Raw genomic sequence first — 25622 nt, forward strand, 5'->3', positions numbered from 1 at the left:
AGGGGAAAGGAAAAAGGTGGGGTCAGGAAGGGAGGGAAGAAGTAGCAAGGGGAAAAGGGTAAGATAGGGGAGTGAAATCAAGAGAGAGGGTAAATTGAGGAAGATGGTGGTCAAAAGCAAACTCTTTTGAGGAGCAGAAGGGGGGGAGGAAGAAATAAAAGCATAAATGAGGGCAGGACAGGATGGAGAAAAAGAAACAGCTTGTAATCATGACTGTGAATGTGAATGGGATGACCTCTCCTGTAAAATGGAGGTGGATATCAGAATGGATCAAAAACCATAATCTACAATATGTTCTTTACAAGAAGCACATTTTAAAAATGAAGATACACACAGGATAAATGTAAAGGGATGGAGTTGAATATATTGTGTTTCAGCTAAAGCAAAAAAAAAAAAAGCAGGAGTAGAAATCCTAATCTCAGATAAAGCAAAAGCAAAGGTAGGTCTAATTAAAAGAGATAAGGAAGGACACTGCATCCTGCTAAAAGCCATCATAGACAATGAAGCAATATCATTATTTAACATATATGCACCAAGTGTTTTAGCATGCAAATTCTTAGACGAGAAGCTAAGAGAGTTACAGGAAGAAATAGACAGCAAAACCATACTAGTGGGGAACCTCAATCTTCCCCTCTCTGAACTTGACAAATCTAACCTAAGAATAAACAAGAAAGAAGTTAAGGAGGTGAATAGAATTTTAGAAAAGGCAGATATTGGTGGTGATAAGAATGAAGGAACCCGTGTGGTAAAGATTCGCAAAATGCCTCAGTACTACCCTACTGAGGATGTGCCTAGAAAGCTGCTAAGTCATGGCAAAAAGCCCTTCAGCCAGCATGTGAGTAGACTTCGAGCTAGCAAGCAAGGCACCATTCTGATCATGCTCACTGGCCGCCACAGGGGCAAATGAGTGGTTTTCCTGAAGCAGCTAGCTAGTGGCTTGCTACTGGTGACTGGACCTCTGACCATCAACCACGTTCCTCTGAGAAGGACACATGAGAAATTTGTCATTGCCACCTCTAGCAAGGTTAACCTTTCAGGTGTAAAAATTCCAAATCATCTCACTGATGCTTACTTCAAGAAGAAGAGGCTCCGTAAACCTAGACACCAAGAAGGAGAGATTTTTGACACAGAAAAAGAGAAATACGAGATTACAGAGCAGCACAAGGCTGATCAGAAAACAGTGGACTCTCAGATCCTGCCCCAAATCAAGAAAATTCCTCAGCTCCATGGCTACCTGTGTTCTACATTCTCTCTCTCCAATGGAGTTTATCCACACAAACTGGTGTTTTAAATGCCTTCCAGAGAACTCTTATTAAAATATTTGGAATAGCTAAAAAAATTTTATAAAAAAGAAAAGAAAAGGCAGATATGACAGATCTCTGGAGAAAACTGAATGGAGATAAAAAGGAATATGTTTTTTTTTTTTTTTCTCAGCGGTACATGGCACATACTCAAAACCTGATCATGTACTAGGGCATAAAAATCTTACAATCCAGTGCAGAAAGGCTGAAATAGTCAATGCATCCTTCTCAGATGACAAAACAATAAAAATTATTTGTAATAAAGGATGATGGAAAGATAAACTAAAAATTAATTGGAAACTAAATAATCTAATTCTAAAGAATGAGTGGGCCAAAGAACAAATCAGAGAAACAATTAATAAGTTCATTCAAGAGAATGACAATAACGAGGGGACATACCAAAACTTATGGGATGCAGTAAAAATGGTTCTTAGGGGACGTTTTATATCTTTAAATGCTTACATGAATAAAATAGAGAAAAAGGAGATCAATGAATTGGGCATGCAACAGAAAAAAAAAAAAAAACTAGAAAAAAGAACAAATTGAAAATCCCCAATTAAATACCAAATTAGAAATACTGAAAATTAAAGGAGAAATTAATAAAATTGAAAACAAGAAAATTATTTAACTAATAAATAAAAGTACAAGCCGGTTTTATGAAAAAAACAAAAAAAATGATAAAATCTTGGTGAATTTGATTTAAAAAAAAAAGAAAGAGGAAAACCAAATTGCTGGTATAAAAAATGAAAAAGGTGAATTCACCTCCAATGAAGAAGAAATTTAAAAAATATTTAGGAATTATTTTGGCCAGTTGTATACACTTAACTTTGATGACCTCAGGGAAGTGGATGAATATGTACAAAACACAAATTGCCCAAGTTAACAGAAGAGGAAAAAAATTATCTAAATAACTCCATATCAGAAAAAGAAATTGAGCAATCCAACAATGAACTCCCTAGGAAAAATTCTCCAGGGCCAGATGGTTTTACATGTGAATTCTATCAAACATTTAAAGAACAATTAATTCCCATACTTTATAGAATATTTGGGAAAATAGGTGGAGTCCTACCAAATTCTTTTTATGACACAAATATAGTACTAATACCTAAATGAGAAAGAGTCAAAACAGAGAAAGAAACTTATAGACCAATTTCTCTAATGAATATTTATGCAAATGTTTTAAGTGAAATCTTAGCAAAAAGATTGCAGCAATTTGTCATGAAAATAATCCACTATGACCAGGTCAGATTTATTCCAGGAATGCAAGGCTGGTTCAATATCAGGAAAACTACCAGCATAATTGATCATATCAATAACAAAACTGGCAGAAACTATATTATTATCTCAATAGGTGCAGAACAAGCTTTTGACAAAATACAACACCCATTCCTAATAAAAACACAAGAAAGCATAGGAATAAATGGAGTCTTCCTTAAAATTATAAATAGCATCTACGTAAAACCATCAACAAGCATTGTATTTAATGGGGATAATCTAGGTGCATTCCCAATAAGATCAGGGGTGAAACAATGATGTCCATTATCACCTCTATTATTCAATTTGGTACTAGAAACGTTAACTTTAACATTAAGAGAAGAAAAGGAAATTGAAAGAATTAGAATAGGCAAAGAAGAAACTAAATTATCTCTTTTTGCAGATGATATGATGATTTACTTAGAGAATCCTAGAGAATCCAGTAAAAAGCTACCTGAAATAATAAACACCTTTAGCAAAGCTGCATGATATAAAACAAACCCACATAAATTCTCAGCATTCCTATACATTACTAACAAAGCCCAACAGCAAGGGATAGAAAGAGAAATTCCATTTAAAGTTACTGTAAATACTATAAAGTATTTGTGACTCTATCTGCCAGGACAGACTCAGGGCCTATATGAACACAATTATGAAATGCTTCTCACACAAATAAAGTCATATGTAATTAAATGGAATAACATCAGTTGTTCATGGTTAGGCTAAGCTAATATAATAAAAATGACAATTTTACCTAAATTAATTTACTTATTCAGTGCCATACCAATCAAACTACCAAAAATTATTTTGCAGAGCTGGATAAAATAATAACAAAATTCATCTGGAAGAACAAAAAGTCCGGAATATCATGGGAACTAATGAAAAGAAATTCTAGGGAAGGCAGCCTACCCACACCAGACATTAAGCTGTACTACAAAGCATCAGTAGTGAAAACTATGCGGTGCTGGCTAAGGAACAAGAGTGGTAGGGGGGCGGGGCCAAGATGATGGCTGGAAAGCAGGGACTAGTGTGAGCTTCCCGCCCCCCCCCGCAGATTCCTCCAAAAACCTATAAAATGGCTCTGAATAAATTCTAGAACTGCAGAACCCACAAAAGCAGAGGGAAGCAGGGCTCCAGCCCAAGACAGCCTAGATAGTGGCTGGGTAAGGTTTATCCCATGGAACTGGGAGCAAAGTGGAGCAGAGCACAGTGTGAGCCACACCTGGACCTACCAGGAGCCAGGCAAAACAGGCCCTAGTGTCCTGAATCAGTGAGCTGTGGAATTTACCAGACTTCTCAACCCACAAACACCAAAGACAACAAAGAAGGTTACTGGGAAAAGCTATGGGGAACAGAGTGAAAGGAGTTCATGGTTCAGCTACCGCCCCAGGGCCAACAGGGGTGGTGCAGCTGCAGAACTACAGCTGCAGTTGCTTCCAGCCTCATGTTCACCTGGTGGGAGGAATTAAGTGGTGGATCAGAGCAGGAGTGCAGAGACTGCTTAAGATCTGAGTCCAATCTGAGTTGGCGGTGATTTGGGGAGAAGGAGCGCTGGTGTGGCAGAGCTGGCTGTATAGAAATAGCTCTGAAAACAACAGCACATCCCCTCAAGCTTGGAACAAAGTACTCTCTACTCTACAAGCAGTCATACCCCAACAAAAAACTCAAAGGTCAAGTAGTTGGCTGGGAACATGGCCAGGCAGTGAAAAGGGACTCAGATTCAGACTCAGACTTTGGAATCTTCCTCTGGTGACAAAGGGCACAGGGTGACTTGAATATGAAGGGATGATATCTAAAAAAATAAAATAAATTTAAGGGATGAGAGAGGAATATATTGAGAGAGGAGAAAGTGAGAGATAGAATGCAGTAAATTATCTCGCATAAAAGTTGAAAGAAAAAGCAGTTCTGTAGGAAGGGAAAAGGAGGCAGTTGAGGGGAAATGAGTGAATCTTGCTGTCATTGGGTTTGAACACAGGAGGGAATAACGAACACCCTCAATTGGGTATCTTACCCCACAGGAAAGAATGAGGGGGAAAAGGGGGGGACAATAGAAGTGAGGGCAGACAGGAGGAGGAAGTAATCAAAAACAAACACTTTTGAAAATGGTCAGGGTCCAGGGAAAAAATGAATAAAGGGGGATAGGTTAGGAAGGAGCAAAATATAGTTAGTCTTTCACAACATGAGTATTGTGGAAGGGTTTTACATAATGATACGCATGTGGCCTATGTTGAATTGCTTGCCTTCTTAGGAAGGGTGGATAGGGAGGGAAGAGGGGAAAGAATTTGGAACTCAAAGTTTTAAAAACTTATATTCAAAAAAAAAACTTTTCGCATAAAACTAGGTAATAAGATACACAGGCAATGGGGCATAGAAATTTATCTTGCCCTACAAGAAAGTAAGGGAAAAGGGGATGGGAGGGGAGTGGGGTGATGGAAAGAAGGGCTGACTGGGGAACAGAGCAACCAGAATATATGCCAAATTGGAGTGGGGGGCAGGGTAGCAATGGGGAGAAAATTTGTAATTCAAACTCTCATGAAAATCAAGGCTAAAAACTAAATATATTAAATAAATTAAATAAATAAATTAAAAAATAAAACAAAACAGAGTGCTAGATCAATGGAGTAGGTTACGTCCAAAAACACAGTAGTCAACAACTATAGCAATCTACTCTTTGATAAACCCAAAGACTCTAGCTTCTGGGCTAAGAATTCACTATTTCACAAAAACCCCTGGGAAAATTAGAAATTAGAATTGCATAAACACGAGCATAGACCCATATCTTACACCACATATCAAAATAAAGTCAAAATGGGCACATGATTTATGAATAAAGGCCGACATTATAAGCAATTTGGGAGAGCTAGGAATAGTATACCTGTGAGATTTATGGTAAAGGGAAGAATTCATGACCCAACAATAGATAGAGAGCATTACAATATGCAAAATGTATAATTTTGATTATGTTAAACTGAAACAAAGCCAATGCAACAAACATTAGGAGGGAAGCAGAAAACTGGAAGAAAATCTTTACAACCAGTGTCTCTGATAAAGCCCTCATCTCTAAAATATACAGGGAACTGAGCCAAATTTATAGGAATACAAGTTATTCCCCAATTGAGAAGTAGTCAAAGGATATGAACAGGCAGTTTTCAGAGGAAGAAATTAAGGATATCTATAGGCATATGAAAAATACTCTAAATCATTATTGATAAGAGAAATGCAAATCAAAGCAACTCTTAGGTACCACATCTCTCCTGTCAGATTGGCTAACATGATAAAACAGGAAAATGACAAATGCTGGAGAGGATCTGGGAAAAATGGAACATTAATACATTGTTGGTGGAGTTGTGAACAGATCCAGGCATTTTGGAGAGCAATTCGGAACTATGGCCAAAGGTCTATAAAAATGTGAATATCATTTGACCCAGCAATACCACACAAAGGGTTATAGCCCAAAGAAATTACACAAGTGGGAAATGGAAATTCATGCACAAAAATATTTGTTGCTGCTCTTTTTACGATGGCAAAAATTGGAAATTAAGGGGATGCCCCTCAATTGAGGAATGGCTGAACAAGTTGTGGTATACAAATATAATGGAGGTCTATAGTGCTATAAGAAATGGAGAAGATACGGACTTCATAATAACCTTGAAATACCTACATGATATGATGCTGAGTGAGTGGAGCAGAACCAGGAGAAGCTTATACACAGTAACAGACATATTGATTCTGTATTGACTAACTTTGACAGACTCATCTCTCCTCAGAAATATAAGGCTCAAAGACAGCTCCACAGGACTCAATATGGTATCAAAAAGCAAGCTACATGCAGAGAAAGAATTGTGTGGTCTGAATGCAGATTGAGAGAAACTATTCACTTTCTTTTTTTCCTCTTTATTGTGGTTTCATTTCTTCTCTCTCTTGATTCATTCCACTGGTCATAATTCTTCTTTGCAACTTGACCATTGTGAAAATAAGTTTAATGAAAAGTTCTATGTAGAATCTATGTTGGACTGCATGCTGTCTCAGCGGGAGTAGGGACAGGAGGGAAGGGATGAAAATTTGACACTCAAGAGTACGTAAAACTACATGTCGTAAACTAAAAATAAAAAATTCAATTAAAAAAGATAAAAGTACCCATCATCTTTCAATAAATTATGAAAGAAAACTGCCCAAGTATTCTAGAACCAGAGGATAAAATAGAAATTGAAAGAATCCACCAATTGCCTCTTGAAAAAATCCTCAAAGAAATCTCCTAGGAATATTGTAGCCAAATTCCAGAGTTCCCAGATCAAGGAAAAAATATTGCAAACACCCAGAAATAAACATTTCATGTATTATGTAAACATAATCATGATAAACCAAGATCTATCAGCTTCTACATTAAGGCATCACAGGGCTTGGAATATGATATTCTGGAGATAAAAGGAGGTAGGATTAAAACCAAGAATCAACTTACCAGAAAAACTGAGTATAATACCCCAGGGAAATATATGGATTTTCAATAAAATAGAAGACTTTCTAGATTTCTTGATGAAAAGACCAGAGATCTATAGAAAATTTGACTTGCAAATACAAGAATGAAGAGAAGCATGAAAAGGTAAACAGGAGAAGGAAATCATAAGGGACTTAACTCTTTACACTCCTACATGGAAAGATCATATTTCTAACTCATGATACCTTTCTCAGTATTAGAGTAGTTGGAGGGATATACATATATAGAGAGAGAGGTCACAGAGTGAGTTAAATACGAAGGGATAATATTTTTTAATTTTTTTTTTTATTTTTAGTTTACAACATTCGGTTCTACATAATTTTGAGTTCCAGATTTTCTTCCCTCCCTCACCCCCTCCCTCCACAAGACGGCATGGAATCCCATTTATCTTCCATGTATAACTTCACACTGAATTAATTTGCACACTAGTCAAGTTGTGGAGAAGAATTATGAACAATGGAATGAATCATGAGAAAGAAGAGGCAGAAGCAAAAAAAAAAAAGCAAAAACAAAAGAGAAAAAAAAGGCGGGGGGAAAAGGGGAGCATAAAGTGTGCCTCAATCTGCGTTCATACTTCATAGTTCTTTCTCTAGATGTAGATAGTATTCTCCATCGTGAGTCCTTTGGAGTTGTCTTTGCACCTTGTATTGTTGAGAAGGGCAAAGTCTGTCAGGGTTAGTCTTCACAGAATCCTTCTGTCTGTGGTTGTGTATAATATTCTTCTGCTTCTGCTCTGCTCACTCAGCATTATGTCGTGTAGATTTTTCCAGGTTGTTAATGAAATCCGTATCATCCCCATTTCTTATAGCACAATAGTATTCCATTACCTTCATATACTGGAGCTTGTTCAGCCATTCCCCAAATGATGGCCATCCCTTTGATTTCCAATTCTTAGCTACCATAAAAAGAACCGCTATAAATATTTTTGTACATATGGGTCCTTTTCCCACTTGTGTGATCTCTTTGGGATACAACCCTAGAAGTGCTGGGTTAAAGGGTATGAACATGTTTATAGCCCTTTGGGCATAGTTCCAAATTGCTCTCCAAAATGGCTGGATCAGTTCACAACTACACCAGCAATGTAACAATGTTCCAATTTTCCCACATGCTCTCCAGCATTTATCATTTTCCTATTTTGTCATTTTAGCCAATCTGACAGGAGAAATGTGGTACTTAAGAGTTGTTTTGGTTTCCATTTCTCTAATCAATAGTGATTTCAAGTATTTTTTCATATGCCTATAGATATCTTTAATTTCTTCCTCTGAAAATATCCTTTGTCCATTTCTGAATTGGGGAATGACTTGTATTCCTATATATTTGGCTTAGTTCCCTGTATATTTTACAAATGAGGCCTTTATCAGAGACACTAGTTGTAAAGATTTTCTCTCAATTTTCTGCTTCCCTCCTAATCTTTGATGCATTGGCTTTTTTTTAATGCAAAAACTTTTCAATTTAACATAATCAAAATTATCCATTTCGCATTTTGCAATGCTCTCTATCTCTTGTTGGGTCATTAATTCTTTTCTTTTCCATAAATCTGATAGGTAAACTATTCCTTGCTCTCCCAAATTGCTTATGCTATCAGCCTTTATTCCTAAATCATGAACCCATTTTGACTTTATTTTGGTATATGGTGTAAAATATTCATCCAAGCCCAGTTTCTGCCCTACCATTTTCCAACTTTCCCAGTGGTTTTTGTGAAATAGTGAATTCTTAGCCCAGAAGCTGGCCTCTTTGGGTTTATCAAAGAGTAGATTGCTATAGTCGTTGACTTCTCCATCTCATATACCTGTCCTATTCCAGTGATCCACGACTCTGTTTCTTAGCCAATAACAGGTAGTTTTGATGAGTGCTGCTCTATAGTACATTTTAATATCTGATATGGCTAGGCCACCTTCTCTAGCATTTTTTTTTTCATTAACACCCTAGATATTCTAGACTTCTTGTTCTTCGAGATGAATTTTATTATTATTTTACCCCACTGTGTAAAATAATTTTTTGGTAGTTTGACTGGTATGGCACTGAATAGATACATTAATTTAGGTAAATTTGTCATTTTCATTATATTAGCTGGGCCTACCCACGAGCAACTGATATTTATCCATCTATTTAGATCTGACTTTATTCACATGAAAAGTGTTTCATAATTACGTTCACATGGGCCCTGGGTTTGTCTTGGCAGATAGACTCCCGAATGTTTTATAGTGTCTTCAGTAACTTTGAATGGAATTTTTCTTTCTATCTCTCGCTATTGGGCTTTTTAGTAATGCATAAGAATGCTGAGGATTTGTGTGGGTTTATTTTATATCCTGCAACTTTGCTAAAGTTGATTATTATTTCAAGTAGTTTTTTACTTGATTCTCTAGGATTCTCTAAGTAAATCATCATATCATTTGCAAAAAGTGATAATTTAGTTTCTTCTTTTCCTATACTAATTCCTTCAATTTCTTTTTCTTCTCTTATTGCTACAGCTGGTGTTTCCAGTACCAAATTGAATAGTAGGGGTGATAATGGAAATCCTTGTTTCACCCCTGATCTTTTTGGGAATGCATCTAGCATATCCCCATTACAAATAATGCTTGTTGATGGTTTTAGGTAGATGCTATTTATAATTTTAAGGAAGGTTCCATTTATTCCAATGTTTTCTAGTGTTTTTAATAGGAATGGGTGTTATATTTTGTCAAAGGCTTTTTCTGAATCTATTGAGATGATCATATGACCTCTGTTAGGTTTGTTGTTGATATGGTCAAGCATGCTAATAGTTTTCTTAATATCGGACCAGCCTTGCATTCCTGGAATAAATCCCACCTGGTCATAGTGTATTATTCTAGTGATAAGTTGCTGCAATCTTTTTGCTAATATTTTATTTAAAATTTATGCATCAATATTCATTAGGAAAATTGGTCTATAATTTTCTTTCTCTGTTTTGACTCTACCTGGTTTAGGTATTAGTACCATATTTGCATCATAAAAAGAATTTGGTAGGACTCCTTCTTCACCTATTTTCCCAAATAGTCTACAAAGTATGGGAATTAATTTTCTTTAAATGTTTGATAGAATTCACATGTAAAGCCATCTGGCCCTGGAGATTTTTCCTAGGGAGTTCATTGATGGCTTGCTCAATTTCTTTTTCTAAGATGCAGTTATTTAGAAATTTTACTTCCTCTTCTGTTAAACTAGGCAATTTATGTTTTAGTCAATATTCATCCATGTCTCTAAGGATTTCAAATTTTGGGGCATACAATTGGGCAAAATAATTCCTAATTATTGTTTTGATTTCCTCTTCATTAGAGGTGAATTCACCCTTTTCATTTTTGATACTGGTAATTTGATTGTCTTCTTCCTTTTTTTTTTAATCAAATTGACTAAATGTGTATCAATTTTATTGGCTTTTTCATAAAGCCAGCTCTTTGTTTTATTTATTAATTCAATAGTTTCCTTGGTTTCATTTTTATTAATCTGTCCGTGGATTTTCTGTATTTCTAATTCGGTATTTAATTGGGGATTTTCAATTTGTTCTTTTTCTAGCTTTTTCAGTGGTTTGCCCAATTCATTGATCTTCTTTTCCCCTATTTTATTCGTGTAAGCATTTAGAGATATAAAACTTCCTACAAGAACTGTTTTTGCTTCATCCGATAAGTTTTGCTATGTTGTCTCATTACTGTTATTCTCCAGAATGAAGTTATTAATTGTTTCTCTGATTTGATCTTTGGCCTACTCATTCTTTAGACTTAGATTATTTAGTTTCCAATTAATTTTTAGCTTATTTTTCCATGGTTCCTTATTACAAATTATTTTTATTGCATCATGATCTGAAAAGTATGGTTTGACTACTTCTGCCTTTCTGCACTGGATTGTGAGGTTTTTATGCCTTAGTACATAGTCAGTTTTTGAGTATGTACCATGTACTGCTGAGAAGAAAGTATATTCATTTTTATCCCCATTCAGTTTTCTGCAGATGTGTATCATATCTGCCTTTTCTAAAATTCTGTTTACCTCTTTAACTTTTCTTATTTATTTTGAGGTTAGATGTATCAAGTTCAGAAAGGGAGAGGTTGAGATCTTCCAATATTATAGTTTTGCTGTCTATTTCTTCCTGTAACTCCCTTAACCTCTCCTCTAAGAATTTGCATGCCATACCACTTGGTGAATGTGTGTTAAACAATGATATTACTTCATTGTTTATGGTGCTTTTCAGTAGGATGTAGTGTCTTTCCTTATCTCTTTTAATTAAATCTATTTTCACTTTTGCTTTCTCTGAGATTGGGATTGCTATACCTGCTTTTTTTTTTTTTACTTTAGCTGAAGCACAATATATTTTACTCCAGCCTTTTACCTTTACCCTGTGTGTATCCCCCGTTTCAGATTTGTTTCTTGTAAACAGCATATTGTAGGATTATGGCTTTTTATCTAGTCTGCTATCTGCTACCTTTTTATGGGAGAGTTCATCCCCTTCACATTCACTGTTATGATTACTATCTGTGTCTTTTTCTCCATCCTATTTGCCCCCATTAATGCTTTCATTTCTCTCTTTTCCCTTCCACTGCTCAAAAGGTTTTGCTTTTGACCGTCACCTTCCTCAGTTTACCCTCCCTCTTGATTCACCTCCTTTATCTTACCTTTTCCCACTCGCTACTTCTCCCTTCCCTTCTGACCACCCCCTGCTTTTTATCCCTCTTTCCCTTCCTACTACCCGTAGGACAAGTTAGATTTCTATACATATCAGGGTATGTTATACCCTTCTTGAACCAGACCAGATGACAGTAAAACTCAAGTACTGCTCTTCTCCCTCAACTAAAATATGTTTTTGTGCCTCTTCATTTGGTGTAATTTACCCTTTTCTACTACCTCCTTACTTCTTCTCCCATAACCCTCCCTTTACATCTCTTAATTATGTTTTTTTTATCCTTCTATCAGTTATTATATACAGACATTCACCGTCTGTGTGTATCCCTTTCAATTGCCATAATTGCTGTACTACTCCCAAGATTGACATATGTGTGTGTGTGTGTATATATATATGTATGTATGTATGTATGTATATATCATACATAAGATGATACAATCTTATATAAAGATGCAAATAATTTGCCTTTATTGATTAATAAGGTTTGTGGGGGGGGGTTTGCCCCTGTTTTCCTTTTTATGTCTCTCTTGAGTTTTGTATTTGAAGATCAAATTTTCCATTGAGTTCTGGTCTTTTCATCTGGAAAGTCTGGAATTCCCTTATTTCATTGAATGTCCATCTCCTTGCCTGAAAAATTATGCTTAATTTTGCTGGGTAGTTGATCCTTGGTTGTAGTCCCAGTTCTTTTGCCCTTTGGAATATCATATTCCATTTTTTCCTGTCTTTTAATGTAGAAGCTGAGAGATCCTGCATGAACCTCATTGTAGTTCCATATTTGAACTGTTTCTTTTTACCTGCTTGCAGTATTTTCTCCTTGACTTTGTAATTCTGAAATTTGGCTATAATATTTCCTGGTGTTTTCAGTTTGGGATCTCTTTCAGGGGGTGACCGGTGGATTCTTTCAATGAGTATTTTGCCCTCTGGTTCTAGGACCTCTGTGCAGTTATCTTTGATAAGTTCTTCGAAAACACTGTCATGGCTCTTTTTTCATCTTGGATTTCCGGTAGACTAATAATTTTTAAATCGTCTCTCCTGGATCTATTTTCCAGGTCAGTTGTTTCTCCAATTAGAAATTTCACAAGTTTTTTCTATTTTTTCATTCTTTGCATTTTCTTTTACTACTTCTTGTTGTCTCATAGAGTCATTAGCTTCCACTTGTTCAACTCTAATTTTTAATGAGTTGCTGTCTCCATTTTGCTTTTGAACCTCCTTTTCCAATTGGTTGATTTTACCTCTCTGGATGTCATTTTCTCCATTTAGATTCTGAATCTCCATAGCCATTTCACCAATCTTATTCTTTAGGGACTTGACTTCATCAGTGGATATTTTTTTCCTTCTTTTCCATTTTTTCTTTTACCTCCCAATTTGGTTTCTAAAATCCTCCTTTAGCTCTTCCAGTAATGCTTTTTGGACTTGAAACCAGTTCACATTCCCTTTTGAGGCATCAGATGTAGGTATAGTGTCAATATATCCTCTTACAAATTGGTATTTTCATCATGCTTGTCTCTGTAAAAGAATCAAAGGTCCTCATTTTTTTTGTGTTCTTCATCATGGTGGTTAGCCTTTCCCTGGCTTTACAATAAATTTCTACTTTTGGGCCTCAGGGCTCTCTGTCCCAGATTTCTTATTCTGGGGCTTGTTAGTATAGTTACTGGCTTTGTGAATTATAGCCTTCAGTTTCCTGAGGTGTGGGGGACCGGGTCTGGCTGCCCAAAATTGCCTCTTCCCCTGGGGTTGCTCTCCAGCCCTGTTGCTGTTCAGCAATGGTCTCAGCTCTTTGTTGTTTGAGCTGGTGTCTGGCTCTTCCCCTGGGGGAGCAAGGGTACTTCTAGGCTCCTGCTGGCTCTGCCCCTCTGGGACTCAGGAACTCCCACTCCTTGGCCACTGAAGCCCCACTTCTCTCTCCTCTATTACAGCATTTTTTTTTTTCCTGAGGAATTCTCTGGGTCAGGAGTGGGGGGAGGGATTAGAGCCATTTACCTGGACATTATGTCTCCTGGAAGTTCAAGAAGATGCGTTTCATACCTTTGGGCTACACACCTCAGGAGTTGATGTCTCTTGGCAGGTGGCGTTGTGCTGCCTCTTGTTGCTTCCACAGACTGCCATCCTCTGTTGGGAGGCTACAGGATCTCTCCCAGCTTTCTTCCAGCCTGTCTCCAATGTTGGTTTCTGCTGCTGATTCCTCTTTGGTGCTGTCTGGAGCAGTTCTGCACACTGAGCGCTCTCCCAGTCTACAGATTCGTCCCTTCAGCCTTTCAGACTCTCCTGGCTTGTAAAGTTGCCTTACTCAGAGTGCTCCCAGTTTCTAACTCTCTCAGATCTGCTCAGATTTACTTTTTAATAGGAATCTGACAGAACTTGTGAGAGAGCTCTGGTAAGACACTGTTTTCACATGGCCATCTTGTCTCTTAGAAGGAATAATATTTAAAAAAAACAAAATTAACGTGTGAGAGAGGAATATATTGGGAGAAGGAGATAGGCAGAGAATGAATGGGATAAATTATCTCAAGTAAATGTGTCAAAAAAGCAGTTATAATAGAATGAAGAGGGGGCAGGTGAAAGGGAATGAGTGAATCTTTCTCTCATTAGATTTGACTTAAGGATGGAATAACATACACACTCAGTTTGGCATCTTACCCTACAGGAAAGTTGTGGGGAATGGAATAAGAGTGGGAGAGATGAAAGAAGGGATGGCAGATTGGGGGAGGAGGTATTCAAAAGCAAACACTTTTGAAAAGGGACAAGGTCAAGGGATAAAAGTGAATAAAGGGGGACAGGATAGGATAGAGGGAAATATATTTAATCTCTCACAACATGACTGTTATGGAAGTGTTTTGCATAATGATACATGTGTGGCCTATGTTGAATTGCTTGGCTTCTCAAGGAGGCTGGGTGGGGAGGGGAAAAGGGAGATAATTTGGAACTTAATGTTCTAAAGACAAATGTTTAAAAAAGTTGTTTTTACATGCAACTGGGTAATAAGATACACAGGTAATGGGGTATAGAAATCTATCTTGCCTTGCAAGAAAGTAAGTGGAAGGGGATGAGTGGGGGGCAGTGGGGTGATAGAAGGGAAGGCAGACTAGGGAAAGGGGCAATCAGAAGTTATGCCATCTTATGGTGGGGGGTAGGGTAGAAATGGGGAGAAAATTTATAACTCAAAATCTTGTGGAAATTAATGTTGAAAACTAAAAATATTAAATAAAATATGTTTAACAGCTTTTTTAAAAAATCAACCTCCTGAGTGTAAAGTGGCAAGACAGAAGCTCATCTCAGCAAGATTTTAGCATTACATGATTTAATCATGTGGTATAAGCAAAAATAAAACTAATTATTAAAAAAAAGTATTATTAAGTGTCATAGCATCAAAGTTTATCTACTTATCTATCTATGTATACCACTGTGGCATGTGTATGTGTTTGTGTGTGTATTTCTGTTTGTGTGCATATAGCAAGCAAAAGTCGTATACCTTCTGTGCCAGCCTCATTTCTAGCCTCATTCCTTTCATCATTTACTGTTCCAGTCTCTTGGGGGAAGATGAACAAGAAATCAGATTTTCCATCTCCTAGTGTGTCATTTCCTTCTCAATTCTCTGCCTTAACTGCAAGAGCAAGAAATAGTTTATCTGTCAGATTTATGCAGCATGGAAGCATTTATGACCAAACAAGAGACAGAGAACATTATAAAATGCAAAATGGATCATTTTGATTACATTCAATTGAAAAGGTTTTGTACAAACAAAGCCAATGCAACAAAGATTAGGAGGGAAGCAGAAAACTAGGAAAGGATTTTTACAACCAATATCTCTGATAAAGGCCTCATTTCAAAAATATATTGAGAACTGTGTCAAATTCCTAAGAATAGAAGTCATTCCCCAATTGATAAATGGTCAAAGGATATGAAGAGGCAGTTTTCAGAAGAAGATTAAAGCCATCTATATTGCACAAGGAACACAAAGGGCAGGAAAATCTGACTGGAAGTATAATGTTGTAAAACAGGGCTGCCCAAAATATGGTTTGTGGGCCACATGTGGCCCTCAGTGTGATTTATGTGGCCCACCTACAAGCATAGAAATTTACCTAAATGCTTTAGTAAACGAAGCTGAACTACTGCAGAGCTCTCACTTAAAGGTCAAATCAAAATCTATTGTCTATTGTTTCAATAATAACCTAAGGCTGGGCAACCCTGATGTAAAATGAAGGGGGCAATCCTCCCCTTTCATCTTAGGCAGTTTAATTATTAGCCTTACATACACTTCCCATGTGTGGAAAAGCACACACAACATTTTTAGGCTGACATAAGAGTTATTATTAGTTCAATTCTTTTGAGCCCCCAAACAAGAGTCTGTTATGGAGGTGACTAAAGTTTGATGCATATCTTGGTAATAACAGTGTACCCTCTCCGTGTCTTATTTTTTGTCCGGATATGTTTTTGAAATATGCTAGCTTGTACGATTCTAAATCATCTAGTTGAGTGCCTAAATGGTGTATAGTCATTTGACTTCCCCCAGCTATGTCTCCCAAGGCCAATCCTGCACATAAGCAAAATATATATAGTGAGCTGAAAGAAGTTTAGAGACTCTATTTTGGCCTATTCCTTTCTTTCTCTTTAAATTAACTTATTTAATTTTAGTTTTGAACATTCACTTCCATAAGAGTTTGAGTTTTAAATTTTCTCTGCCTCCCTCCCCTTCTTCCTCCCCAAGACAGCACAGAATCTGATAAAGGCTCTACATATACATTCTTATTAAACATATTTTCACATTAGTCATCTAAAGAAGAATTAGAATGAATAGGAGGAATGATAAGAAAAAAAAAACAACAACAAAAGAGACAGCAAATAAGATACTTCAATCTGCACGCAGACTCCATGGTTCTTTCTCTGTACGTGGATAGCATTTTCCATCATGAGTCTTTTGGAGTTGCCTCCTTGCATTGTTAAGAAGAGCTAAGTCTGTCGAAGTGAGTCATCATACAATGCACCTGTTACTATGTACAATGTCCTCTTGTTTCTGCTCATTTCACTCATCATCACTTCATATATGTCGTTCCAGATTTTTTTGAAATCTGCCTACTCATCAATTCTTATAGCATAATAATATTCCATAACATTCGTATACCACAACTAGTTCAGTTATTCCCCAATGGATGGATATCCCTTTGATTTTCAGTTCTTGGCCACCACAAAAAAAGATGCTATAAATATTTTGTACCTGTGTGTCCTTTTCTCATTTTTTATGATTTCTTTGGGATACAGCCCTAGAAGTAGTATTGCTGGGTCAAAGGGTATGCACATTTGTATAGCCCTTTGAGCATAGTTCCAAATTGTTCTCCAGAATGGTTGGATCAGTTCACAACTCCAGCAACAAAGCATTACTGTTCCAATTTTACCACATCTTCTCCAGCATTTATTATTTTCCTGTTTTGTCATGTTAGCCAGTCTGAAAGGAGAGATGTGGTACCTCAGAGTTGTTTTGATTTGCATTCCTCTAATCAATAGAGACTTAGAACATTTTTTCCCATATGCTTAAAAATATCTTTAATTTCCTCCTCTGAAAATGGTCTGTTTATATCCTTTGACCATTTATCATTTGGGGAATGACCTGTATTCTTATGAATTTGACTTGGTTCTCTATATATGTTAGAAATGAGGCTTTTATTAGAGGCACTGGTTATAAAACTCCTTTCCCAGTTTTCTGCTTCCCTCTTAATCTTGGTTGTATTGGCTTTGTTTCTACAAAAAACTTTTCAATTTAATGTAATCAGACTTCTCCATTTTGCATTTTAGAATGCTCTATACCTCTTATTTGGTCATAAATTCTCCCCTTCTCCATAAATCTGACAGTTAAACTATTCCTTGCTCTCCCGGATGGCTTATTTTATCAGCCTTTATATCTATATCATGTATACATTTCCACTTTATTTTGGTAATATGGAGTAAGATGTTGGTTTATGCCCAGTTTCTGTCATACTAGTTTCCAGTTTTCCCAGCAGTTTTTGTCAAATAGTGAATTCTTATCCCAGAACCTGGTGTCTTTGTACTTATGAAATAGTAGATTACTTCTATAGTCATTGACTACCGTGTCTTGTATGCCTAACCTATTCCACTGATCCACCACTCTCTTTCTTAGCTAGTACCAAGTAGATTGGACCAATGCTGCTTTATAATACAGTTTAAGATCTGGTATGGCTAGGCCACCTTCTCTACCATTTCTTTTCATCAATTCCCTTGATATTCTGGACCTTTTTTTCTTCCAGATTAATTTCAATATTATTTTCTCTAGCTCTATAAAATAATTTTTGGTAGTTTCATTGGAATTGCACTAAATAAGTAAATTAATTTAGGTAAAATTGTCATTTTTTATTATATTAGCTCCGCCCAACCTTGAGCAACTGATATTTTTTTACAATTATTTAGATCTGACTTTATTTGTGTGAAAAGTGTTTTGTAATTGTGTTCATATAGTTCCTGGGTTTTTTGGAAGTTAGACTTCCAAGTATTTTATAATATCTACATTAACATTAAGTAGAATTTCTCTTTCTCTTGCTGTTGGGCTTTGTTAGTAATATATAGGAACGCCAATGATTTATGTGCATTTATTTCATATCTTGCCTGCTTCTTTTAGGCATGAGGAAACAGAGGCCTAGAAATGTTCAATGACATTCACAAAGTCATATAACCAGATAGTAGCAGAACCATGGTGGGAATGCAATTTTTCCAGATTCCCTCAGGTTCTGTAATGGGGGTGGCCTATGCTGTGTCATTTAAGAGACATATCAGATAACCATGAATCCAAATAGCTTCCTCAATGAATAACAATTGTCTATCATTGATACAATATGGGATTTGTATATTACTGAGAGTAACAATAACTACAGTGACAAAAAATAGAACAGTAATAAACAACAAAATAATTATGTTTGTCTAGTATTTTAAGAATTGCAAAGCATTGTAACATTGTTACATTGCTGGTGGAGTTGTGAGCTGATCCAGCCATTTTGGAGAGCAATTTGGAACTATGCCCAAAGGGCTATAAAAATGTTCAAACCCTTTGACCCAGCAATACCACTTCTAGGGTTGTATCCCAAAGAAATCACACAAGCAGGAAAAGGACCCATATGTACAAGGATATTTATAGTGGCCCTTTTTGTGGTAGCCAAGAATTGGAAATCAAAGGGATGCCCATCAATTGGGGAATGGCTGAACAATTTGTGGTATATGAAGGTGATGGAATACTATTGTGCCATAAGAAATGGGGATGATGAAGACTTCATAACAACCTGGAAAAACCTACACGACATAATGCTGAGTGAGTGGAGCAGAGCCAGGAGAACGTTGTGTACAGCCACAGATATATGGATTCCGTGAGGACCAACCCTGACATACTTCACTCTTCTCAGCAACCTAAGGTGCAAGGACAACTCCAGGGGACTCACGATGGAGAATGCTATCTTCATCCAGAGAAAGAACTGTGAAGTTTGAATACAGATCGAGGCGCACTACATGCTGGCCTTTTTTGCTTCTCTTTTGTTTTTGGGTTGGTTTTTTTTTTTTGTGGTTCTGTTTCTTCTTTCTCATGATTCATTCCATTGGTCATAATTCTTCTCCACAACTTGACTAGTGTATAAATTAATTCAATGCGAAGTTATACATGATAGTTATATGAGATTCCATGCCATCTTGGGGAGGGAGTGGGGAGGGAGGGAAGAAAATCTGGAACTCAAAATTATGTAGAACCGTGTGTGGTAAACTAAAAATAAATAAATAAATTAAGAAAAAAACAGAATTGCAAAGCATTTCCCAAACCTTACATCATTTGAGGCTTTCAACATTCCTATTAAATAAGTACTATAGGTTTTATTACAGGCATTTGACAGATGATGATTCTGATCATCAAACAGAATAAGTGAAAGGCTCATTGTCCTATAATATATTAACACCAATGTGTAGATTTGAACCCAGATCTTTCCTGGTTCTAGGTTTAGCCTCCTTTTGCATAAAGCAATGTTGCAAATAAAGCTGTATTATCATAAGAAATCTCTTCTTCCTCCTCCCCACTATTAAAATGCACATGTGTTTCCTAAAAATCTCCCTTTATTCTTTTACTATTACTAAAGCTTTTTATCAGCTCTCTTCAGTAGTTGTCTAAGTAGGGAGGTCCATACAGCTTTGTTAACTTTCAAAGGTGACAGTGGGAGGAAAGTACTAAGGAAGAGCATCTGTCAGACAGTCAAGAAACATTAAATACTTCTTTAGGAAAATGAAAAGCAAAAGAGGAGACTAACATGTGTCTTGCATGACAGCAAGGCAGAGTCTAGTCCAAGAAATGCAAGGGTGGGAATTGTGGGAATGGCTGGACTGGGAGCTCTCTTTCAAATGAATCTTATAGAGGAATTCTTTGCTCAATCAAGTAACAAAAGGTAGTCAGTATACTGATGAGGAGTGAGAAACAAAGTTAGAAGAATCTTGTAGGATGATAAGTTACCTGATGATGAGGTTTCCTGAGAGTTTGATCTTGGTGGAATCCAGGAAATGGAGAACAGATGGCATAAAAAAAGAACCCAAATAAGCAATGTGTCAAGAATAGGAGATAGACTACAAGTATATAGTGATATCCTAGGCCAACAGGCCTCTGAATCCATTACCACATATCTCTTGGACAGATGGACAATGGTCGAGGTTTGTTAATGAATAAGAGATAAGCATGTATCACTTTTATAGAACTCCACAAATTCTCAATGATCCCAATCTGTTTCTGCCCAAAATGACCTTCTTTGTGTCACAAAACATTGTCCTTCTGATGCCACATATTTATGAATCATGTGAGATCCAAAAGGGATGATGGCACCTAAGTTAATTTACAGATTTTAGTTCTACAGCAACGAAAACATCAAATAAGAAATTATAGAGCTAGATAAAATAAAAAACAATTATTTGAAGGAATAAAATATCTAGAGTCAAAATGGAAATAATTGGGGGTTAGAAAAGGAGCACACTTGGAAATACCAGATTTCAGGTTCTATTTTAAATTAATAATCTACAAAACCATCTGATATTGATAAAAACAGAAAAAACACATTAGTGTAATAGACAAGATAAAGAATGATCAGTGAGTGAACTCAAAAACTCGAATATGATAAGCACAGATAAACAAGTACAAAAGTCACTTAGAAAACTGCTTTAAAAGTTTTGTTGTGTAAAATAGAAAGTAGATCAGCATAAATCAGATTTAGGCCAAAATCTTATGCAACAAACAAGAAGCTCCAAAATGCAGATGATCTGAATATTAAGTCATAGCATAAAAATGTTGATGAGGACTACATCAGTTACCAATCACAGCTTTGGCTTTGAAGAGACTTCACAGTTAGACAGAAGATGAAGTCAATCTGACAGTCAAGAAATCAATGCTAAGTACTATGCATGCAGACAAAAAGGAAATGTTCATCACCTTCAAGGAGCTTACATCCTAATCTACTTTTTCTGCCCCAGTCTCTCTGCTGACTTTCAGTCTCACATCTCCAATTGCTTTTCATATTTCTCAAAGTTGATGTCCAGTAGATACGTTAAACTCAACATGTCCAAAAGAGAAATAAATCTTCCCTTCTTCTTACCTTTCCTATAATTATGGAGGGCAACACTACCCTGCAAGTCTCTCAGGCTCACAACTTAGGAGTCATCTTGGATTCCTTACTATCTTTCTCTTACATACCCATATCGAAGATGCTGTTGATTTCACCTTTACACTATGCTTTGAATACGTCATCTTCTTTCCTCTGCCACTGAAACCATTCTGGTAGACACCCACATCAACTCCTGCTTGGATTATTTCAATACTCCGCCTCTAGTCTCCCCTACTCTAATCCTTTCTTCATTCATTCACTAAAATGATTTTCCTTACATGCAATCTGATCATGGCAACTGCCTCTCAGTGAACTGCAATGACTTCCAATCACCTCCAGAAAAAAAAAATACAAAATACTCTCTTTGGCATTCAAAGCCCTTCATTATTTAGCCCTCTTCTATTTTTCTTACACTTACTCCCCACCACTTACTCATTGATCTAATGTCAGTGGTCTCCTTCCTGACTATTCTTCAAACCAGACACATTATCTCTTAGCTCCTGACATTCCCTCTGACTTGTACACTCCCTCAAATCTAGAATGCTCTCCCTCCTTCACTCTAATTACTGATCTCCTTGGATTTCTTTAAGCCCCAAATAAAATTCCACATTCTACAGAAATCCTTGCCCAACTCTTTGTAGTTCGAGTATATTCAATCTTCTAATTGTTTTCTATTTAGGACGTATTTAGCTTCTTTTTGTTTATTGTTTGATCTTGTCACCCTCTTTAGATTGTAAGCTCCTTGAAGTCAAGGACTGTCTTTTACCTCTTTTTGTATCCCTGGCACTTAGAACAATTCTTGGAATATAGTAAGTGCTTAATAGACATTTGATTCAGATTATACTCTTTATAGTCTTTGTATTGTGTGCATGTGTGGGGCTACCATGTCTCTCTGTTAGACATAGAAACATGTACTAGAAAGCTGTCCTCATAATCAGTAATACTTGGCTTCAAAGTTCTGCTTGAGCCACCTCTATCCAACTTTTAAACCCCTTGGGAATCGGCAATTGTTACAAAGTAAGCTTGATATATTGTTCTATTAATTGTCTAGGTTTAAGAATGTGATAATAATACAGATTAATTTGAAAAGCTTGTGTATACATTCTAGAGGGCCTGGTAATTAAATACATACTAGCACACCCACATACACCAGTATTGCTCTATGTAAGAAATGGGAGGAGGAGTTTTGTTTCCACAGAACTAAAGGTGTACTTCCCCCCACTCCCCCACCCCATGCTTTAGCAGAGACCAGGCCTCAAGGTCTGTCAGGTGAGAGGTCAGAGGCTTGTACGCATGTGCATACTTTTTGAGAAGGCAGTCTAGGGAATTAGAGAGGCCAAACCCACTTGAACCTGTTCAAGTTTATCTAGGGTCTGGTCTTGGTCAAGAATCCAGGCCTACTGATTTGCATAATTTGCATATGTTAAAGATGGAAAGTAGGGAAGTAAAAGAATGTAGTTTAATCCTAAACTAAGACAAGGAAAATCTAATTAACTTCACTTTTGCTTCTGTATCCTTATTATCCTATTTATATAAACTGTATAACCTAGGAAAACTATGTAAAAAACAAAGACTGTAAACTAACCATGACTCTAGCAGGAGTGGAGGGAATGGTTACCCCTGCTCCTGCAGCTGTATCAGTGTGAGTGTTCCTGTGAGCACTACACCCGCTCTCTCAAGGAGTGTAATAAAATGCCTTCCTCTGTCCACTCTGGTCTTGAGTTCTTTGGGTGAGAATGGGCAAATCACATGGATTTTCTTAAGGTCAAGTGAAGGGAAGCAACAGGCAGCGGAAGCTCACCGGGCTTACTCCTGGATCTTGTTTTCGGGTGTCCTGCGATCCCCACAGATTAAGGGATGGCTACCACTTGGTCTTCCTCTGGGAGTCCTGTGGTCTGTACAGCCTTCCCTAAGGATTATTATAGGGTTCTTCCTCAGGACTTTGGCCCTGCCTAGGAAGTCCAGTGATCCCCAAAACCACATTTCTCACAATTTGGGGCTGTTTCTCACATTCTATAAACATGGCTTGAGCTCAGCACAAATGCAGTAGAAGCCTCAAGTAAACATGTCATAAAGGGTTCTTTATTTATTCCTCTTGGAGCTTCACAACACCCCTGTCTGGGTTCAAGTCCTACTCTCCACCTACAGGCAGTGTGACCCAGGGCAAAGCATCCAATCTATCATTTCCACCAGTGACCTCTCCAAAATTAAGGAGAAATTGCAGAAGAGCTGCCGAGCAAGAGTAGATGATGAAGTTTTCTTTTCTAGTTAAACCACAGGTCATAACTAATGTGACAAAACTACAGAAAAACCAAAAATCCAATCTCTTTAAAAGCAAAGAAATTGTGTACTAAACCCTAGGACAAAATGCAATATTCTTTCATGATTTACTAATTCATCTATTTTGGGGTTGTTTTTGTTTGGTTGTTTTTTGTCCATCCATCTCTCTGTCTGTTTCTTTGCTTTAAATCCCCCAGACTCCGTGAACAGTTGTTGTTCTAGGGCAAATATACAAATCCTCTTTGTTTCTACCTCATTATCTTATTTCCAGAATCCCAGATTAAACCAGCACTATTCATAACCACCTAAGTGGGGCCTCGGTAGCATGTAAAATCCCAAAGGACAATGACTGTTTTTTTTTTTTCCTTTTGTCATTGCATCCTTAATGCCCACTGGGTCTGACGTATAATACATACCTCAAAAATATTTGCTGATTGACAGGCTGACTATCTAACTAAATATTTGAGAGGGAGGAGATGAATCAGATACAATTCTGAAAGGGCTTTGAGATGCAATGGAAAGAGGTTTTTAGATTTAATTGTATTCCTGTTTCATGTGTTCATTCTGGCTATCATTGAGATTAAACATAAATACTTACTCGACTAACATGTATTACGCATGTATACATATGTTTATATGTCATAATATATAATATATAAATAAATAGATGTACATGTCTGAATATGCATTACACACAGACACACATGTTCATGTGACTCTATTCTAGCTATTCAGCTTAACTGGCCCCTCAAATTGAATTTTACTGATATTCCATTTAATATAACTACTACATTTTTGTAAAGTATTTCCTTGTTCTTCTCTCTTTTTAAAATAGAATAATGATTTGGCATCTACAAACAGAAGAACGAATGTAGAGTCCCCACATATAAAGTCATCATATCATCATACCAGGTAATAACTGTCAGGTTTCTAATTGTCAGCATTTTCCCCTCAACCATATGGCCCGAGATGGCCTGAAAAGCCAGCCAAGAGCCCTTCAAGATCTCTGATGGCTCTCCTCAATGAGAATTCAAAGGTTCAATAGTTGTGATGCATGACACTCAAACAAACTTCAGATTTTTATCTGTTCCAGGTTTAATAGTAACACTGTAACACACACTCACACACAGACAGAGTAAATATGTCATCATGTCAGCATATAAACTAATGGCATGAGCTCTTTACAGGAGAATGCATATCATCTCTTTTCTCATTGGCTCTCCATCTTTCCTAACTGCCTAATAGCCAACCTCATTCAAATCTCATTGTCTACTTTCTTTGCTCTGAGGACAAGAAATGTATTGATTGGGATAATATGTGATTGGTCCAGATATAGTATCCACAAGGATGATATCAGAGATTTAATATTTTCATTGAATTAAAGAAATTTAATTTATAATAAGCATGTATCAAGTACTCCTTCTGTTTTGTATTTCATGGGAGTCATGTAGATACAAGAACAAAAATGAAAGTGTCTCTGCCCTCAGAGTTGAAATTGTAATGGTAAGGAAAATAACATTGAAATGTGGGACCTTAGGCAAGTTATTTAATCCCTCAGGAATTCATTTTGTCCTATAAAAGTGAGGGATTTGGACCTCTGAGTTCCCTTTCAATTCTACACTGATGATCTTTTGATTTATGTGAGTGGTTCTCCTACTTATATATGGAACAGCAGAAAAAATTGTTGAAAACTGAACAATTAGGTTAAACCTCTCTTTTGAGGTGTTAATTAATGCCACATTTGATTTATTAATGGTTATGTGGCCACTGATATTTTTGACCAAATCAATGTAAATTGTTTAGTCATCATTTAAGCAAAATTATCAAATCCAGAGCTTTAAAAGGAAAATCAAGTCTATTGAGTCAAGTCTCCTCTCTGCACCAAATATATGTCTCATTCAATCCAATCTCCATGCTTTTGATCATGCTGTTCTACCCACTGAAATTCCCTTTTCCCAATTACTCATATTTTACTATTTCCTCAAGGTCCAACTCACATTCAAGAATCGCTCCCTTCTTTCTTCACTTTTCATAGTCTCCCACAT

At 36.7% G+C, this 25622-nt stretch overlaps 1 pseudogene; it reads left to right on the plus strand.

Moving 5' to 3' along the window:
* Positions 1-745: 745 nt before the first annotated feature.
* Positions 746-1324, plus strand: LOC118845416 (annotated as a pseudogene).
* Positions 1325-25622: the final 24298 nt, after the last annotated feature.

The sequence above is a fragment of the Trichosurus vulpecula genome, chromosome 4 (genome assembly GCF_011100635.1).
Source record: "Trichosurus vulpecula isolate mTriVul1 chromosome 4, mTriVul1.pri, whole genome shotgun sequence".
Classification (NCBI taxonomy): Eukaryota; Metazoa; Chordata; class Mammalia; order Diprotodontia; family Phalangeridae; genus Trichosurus; species Trichosurus vulpecula.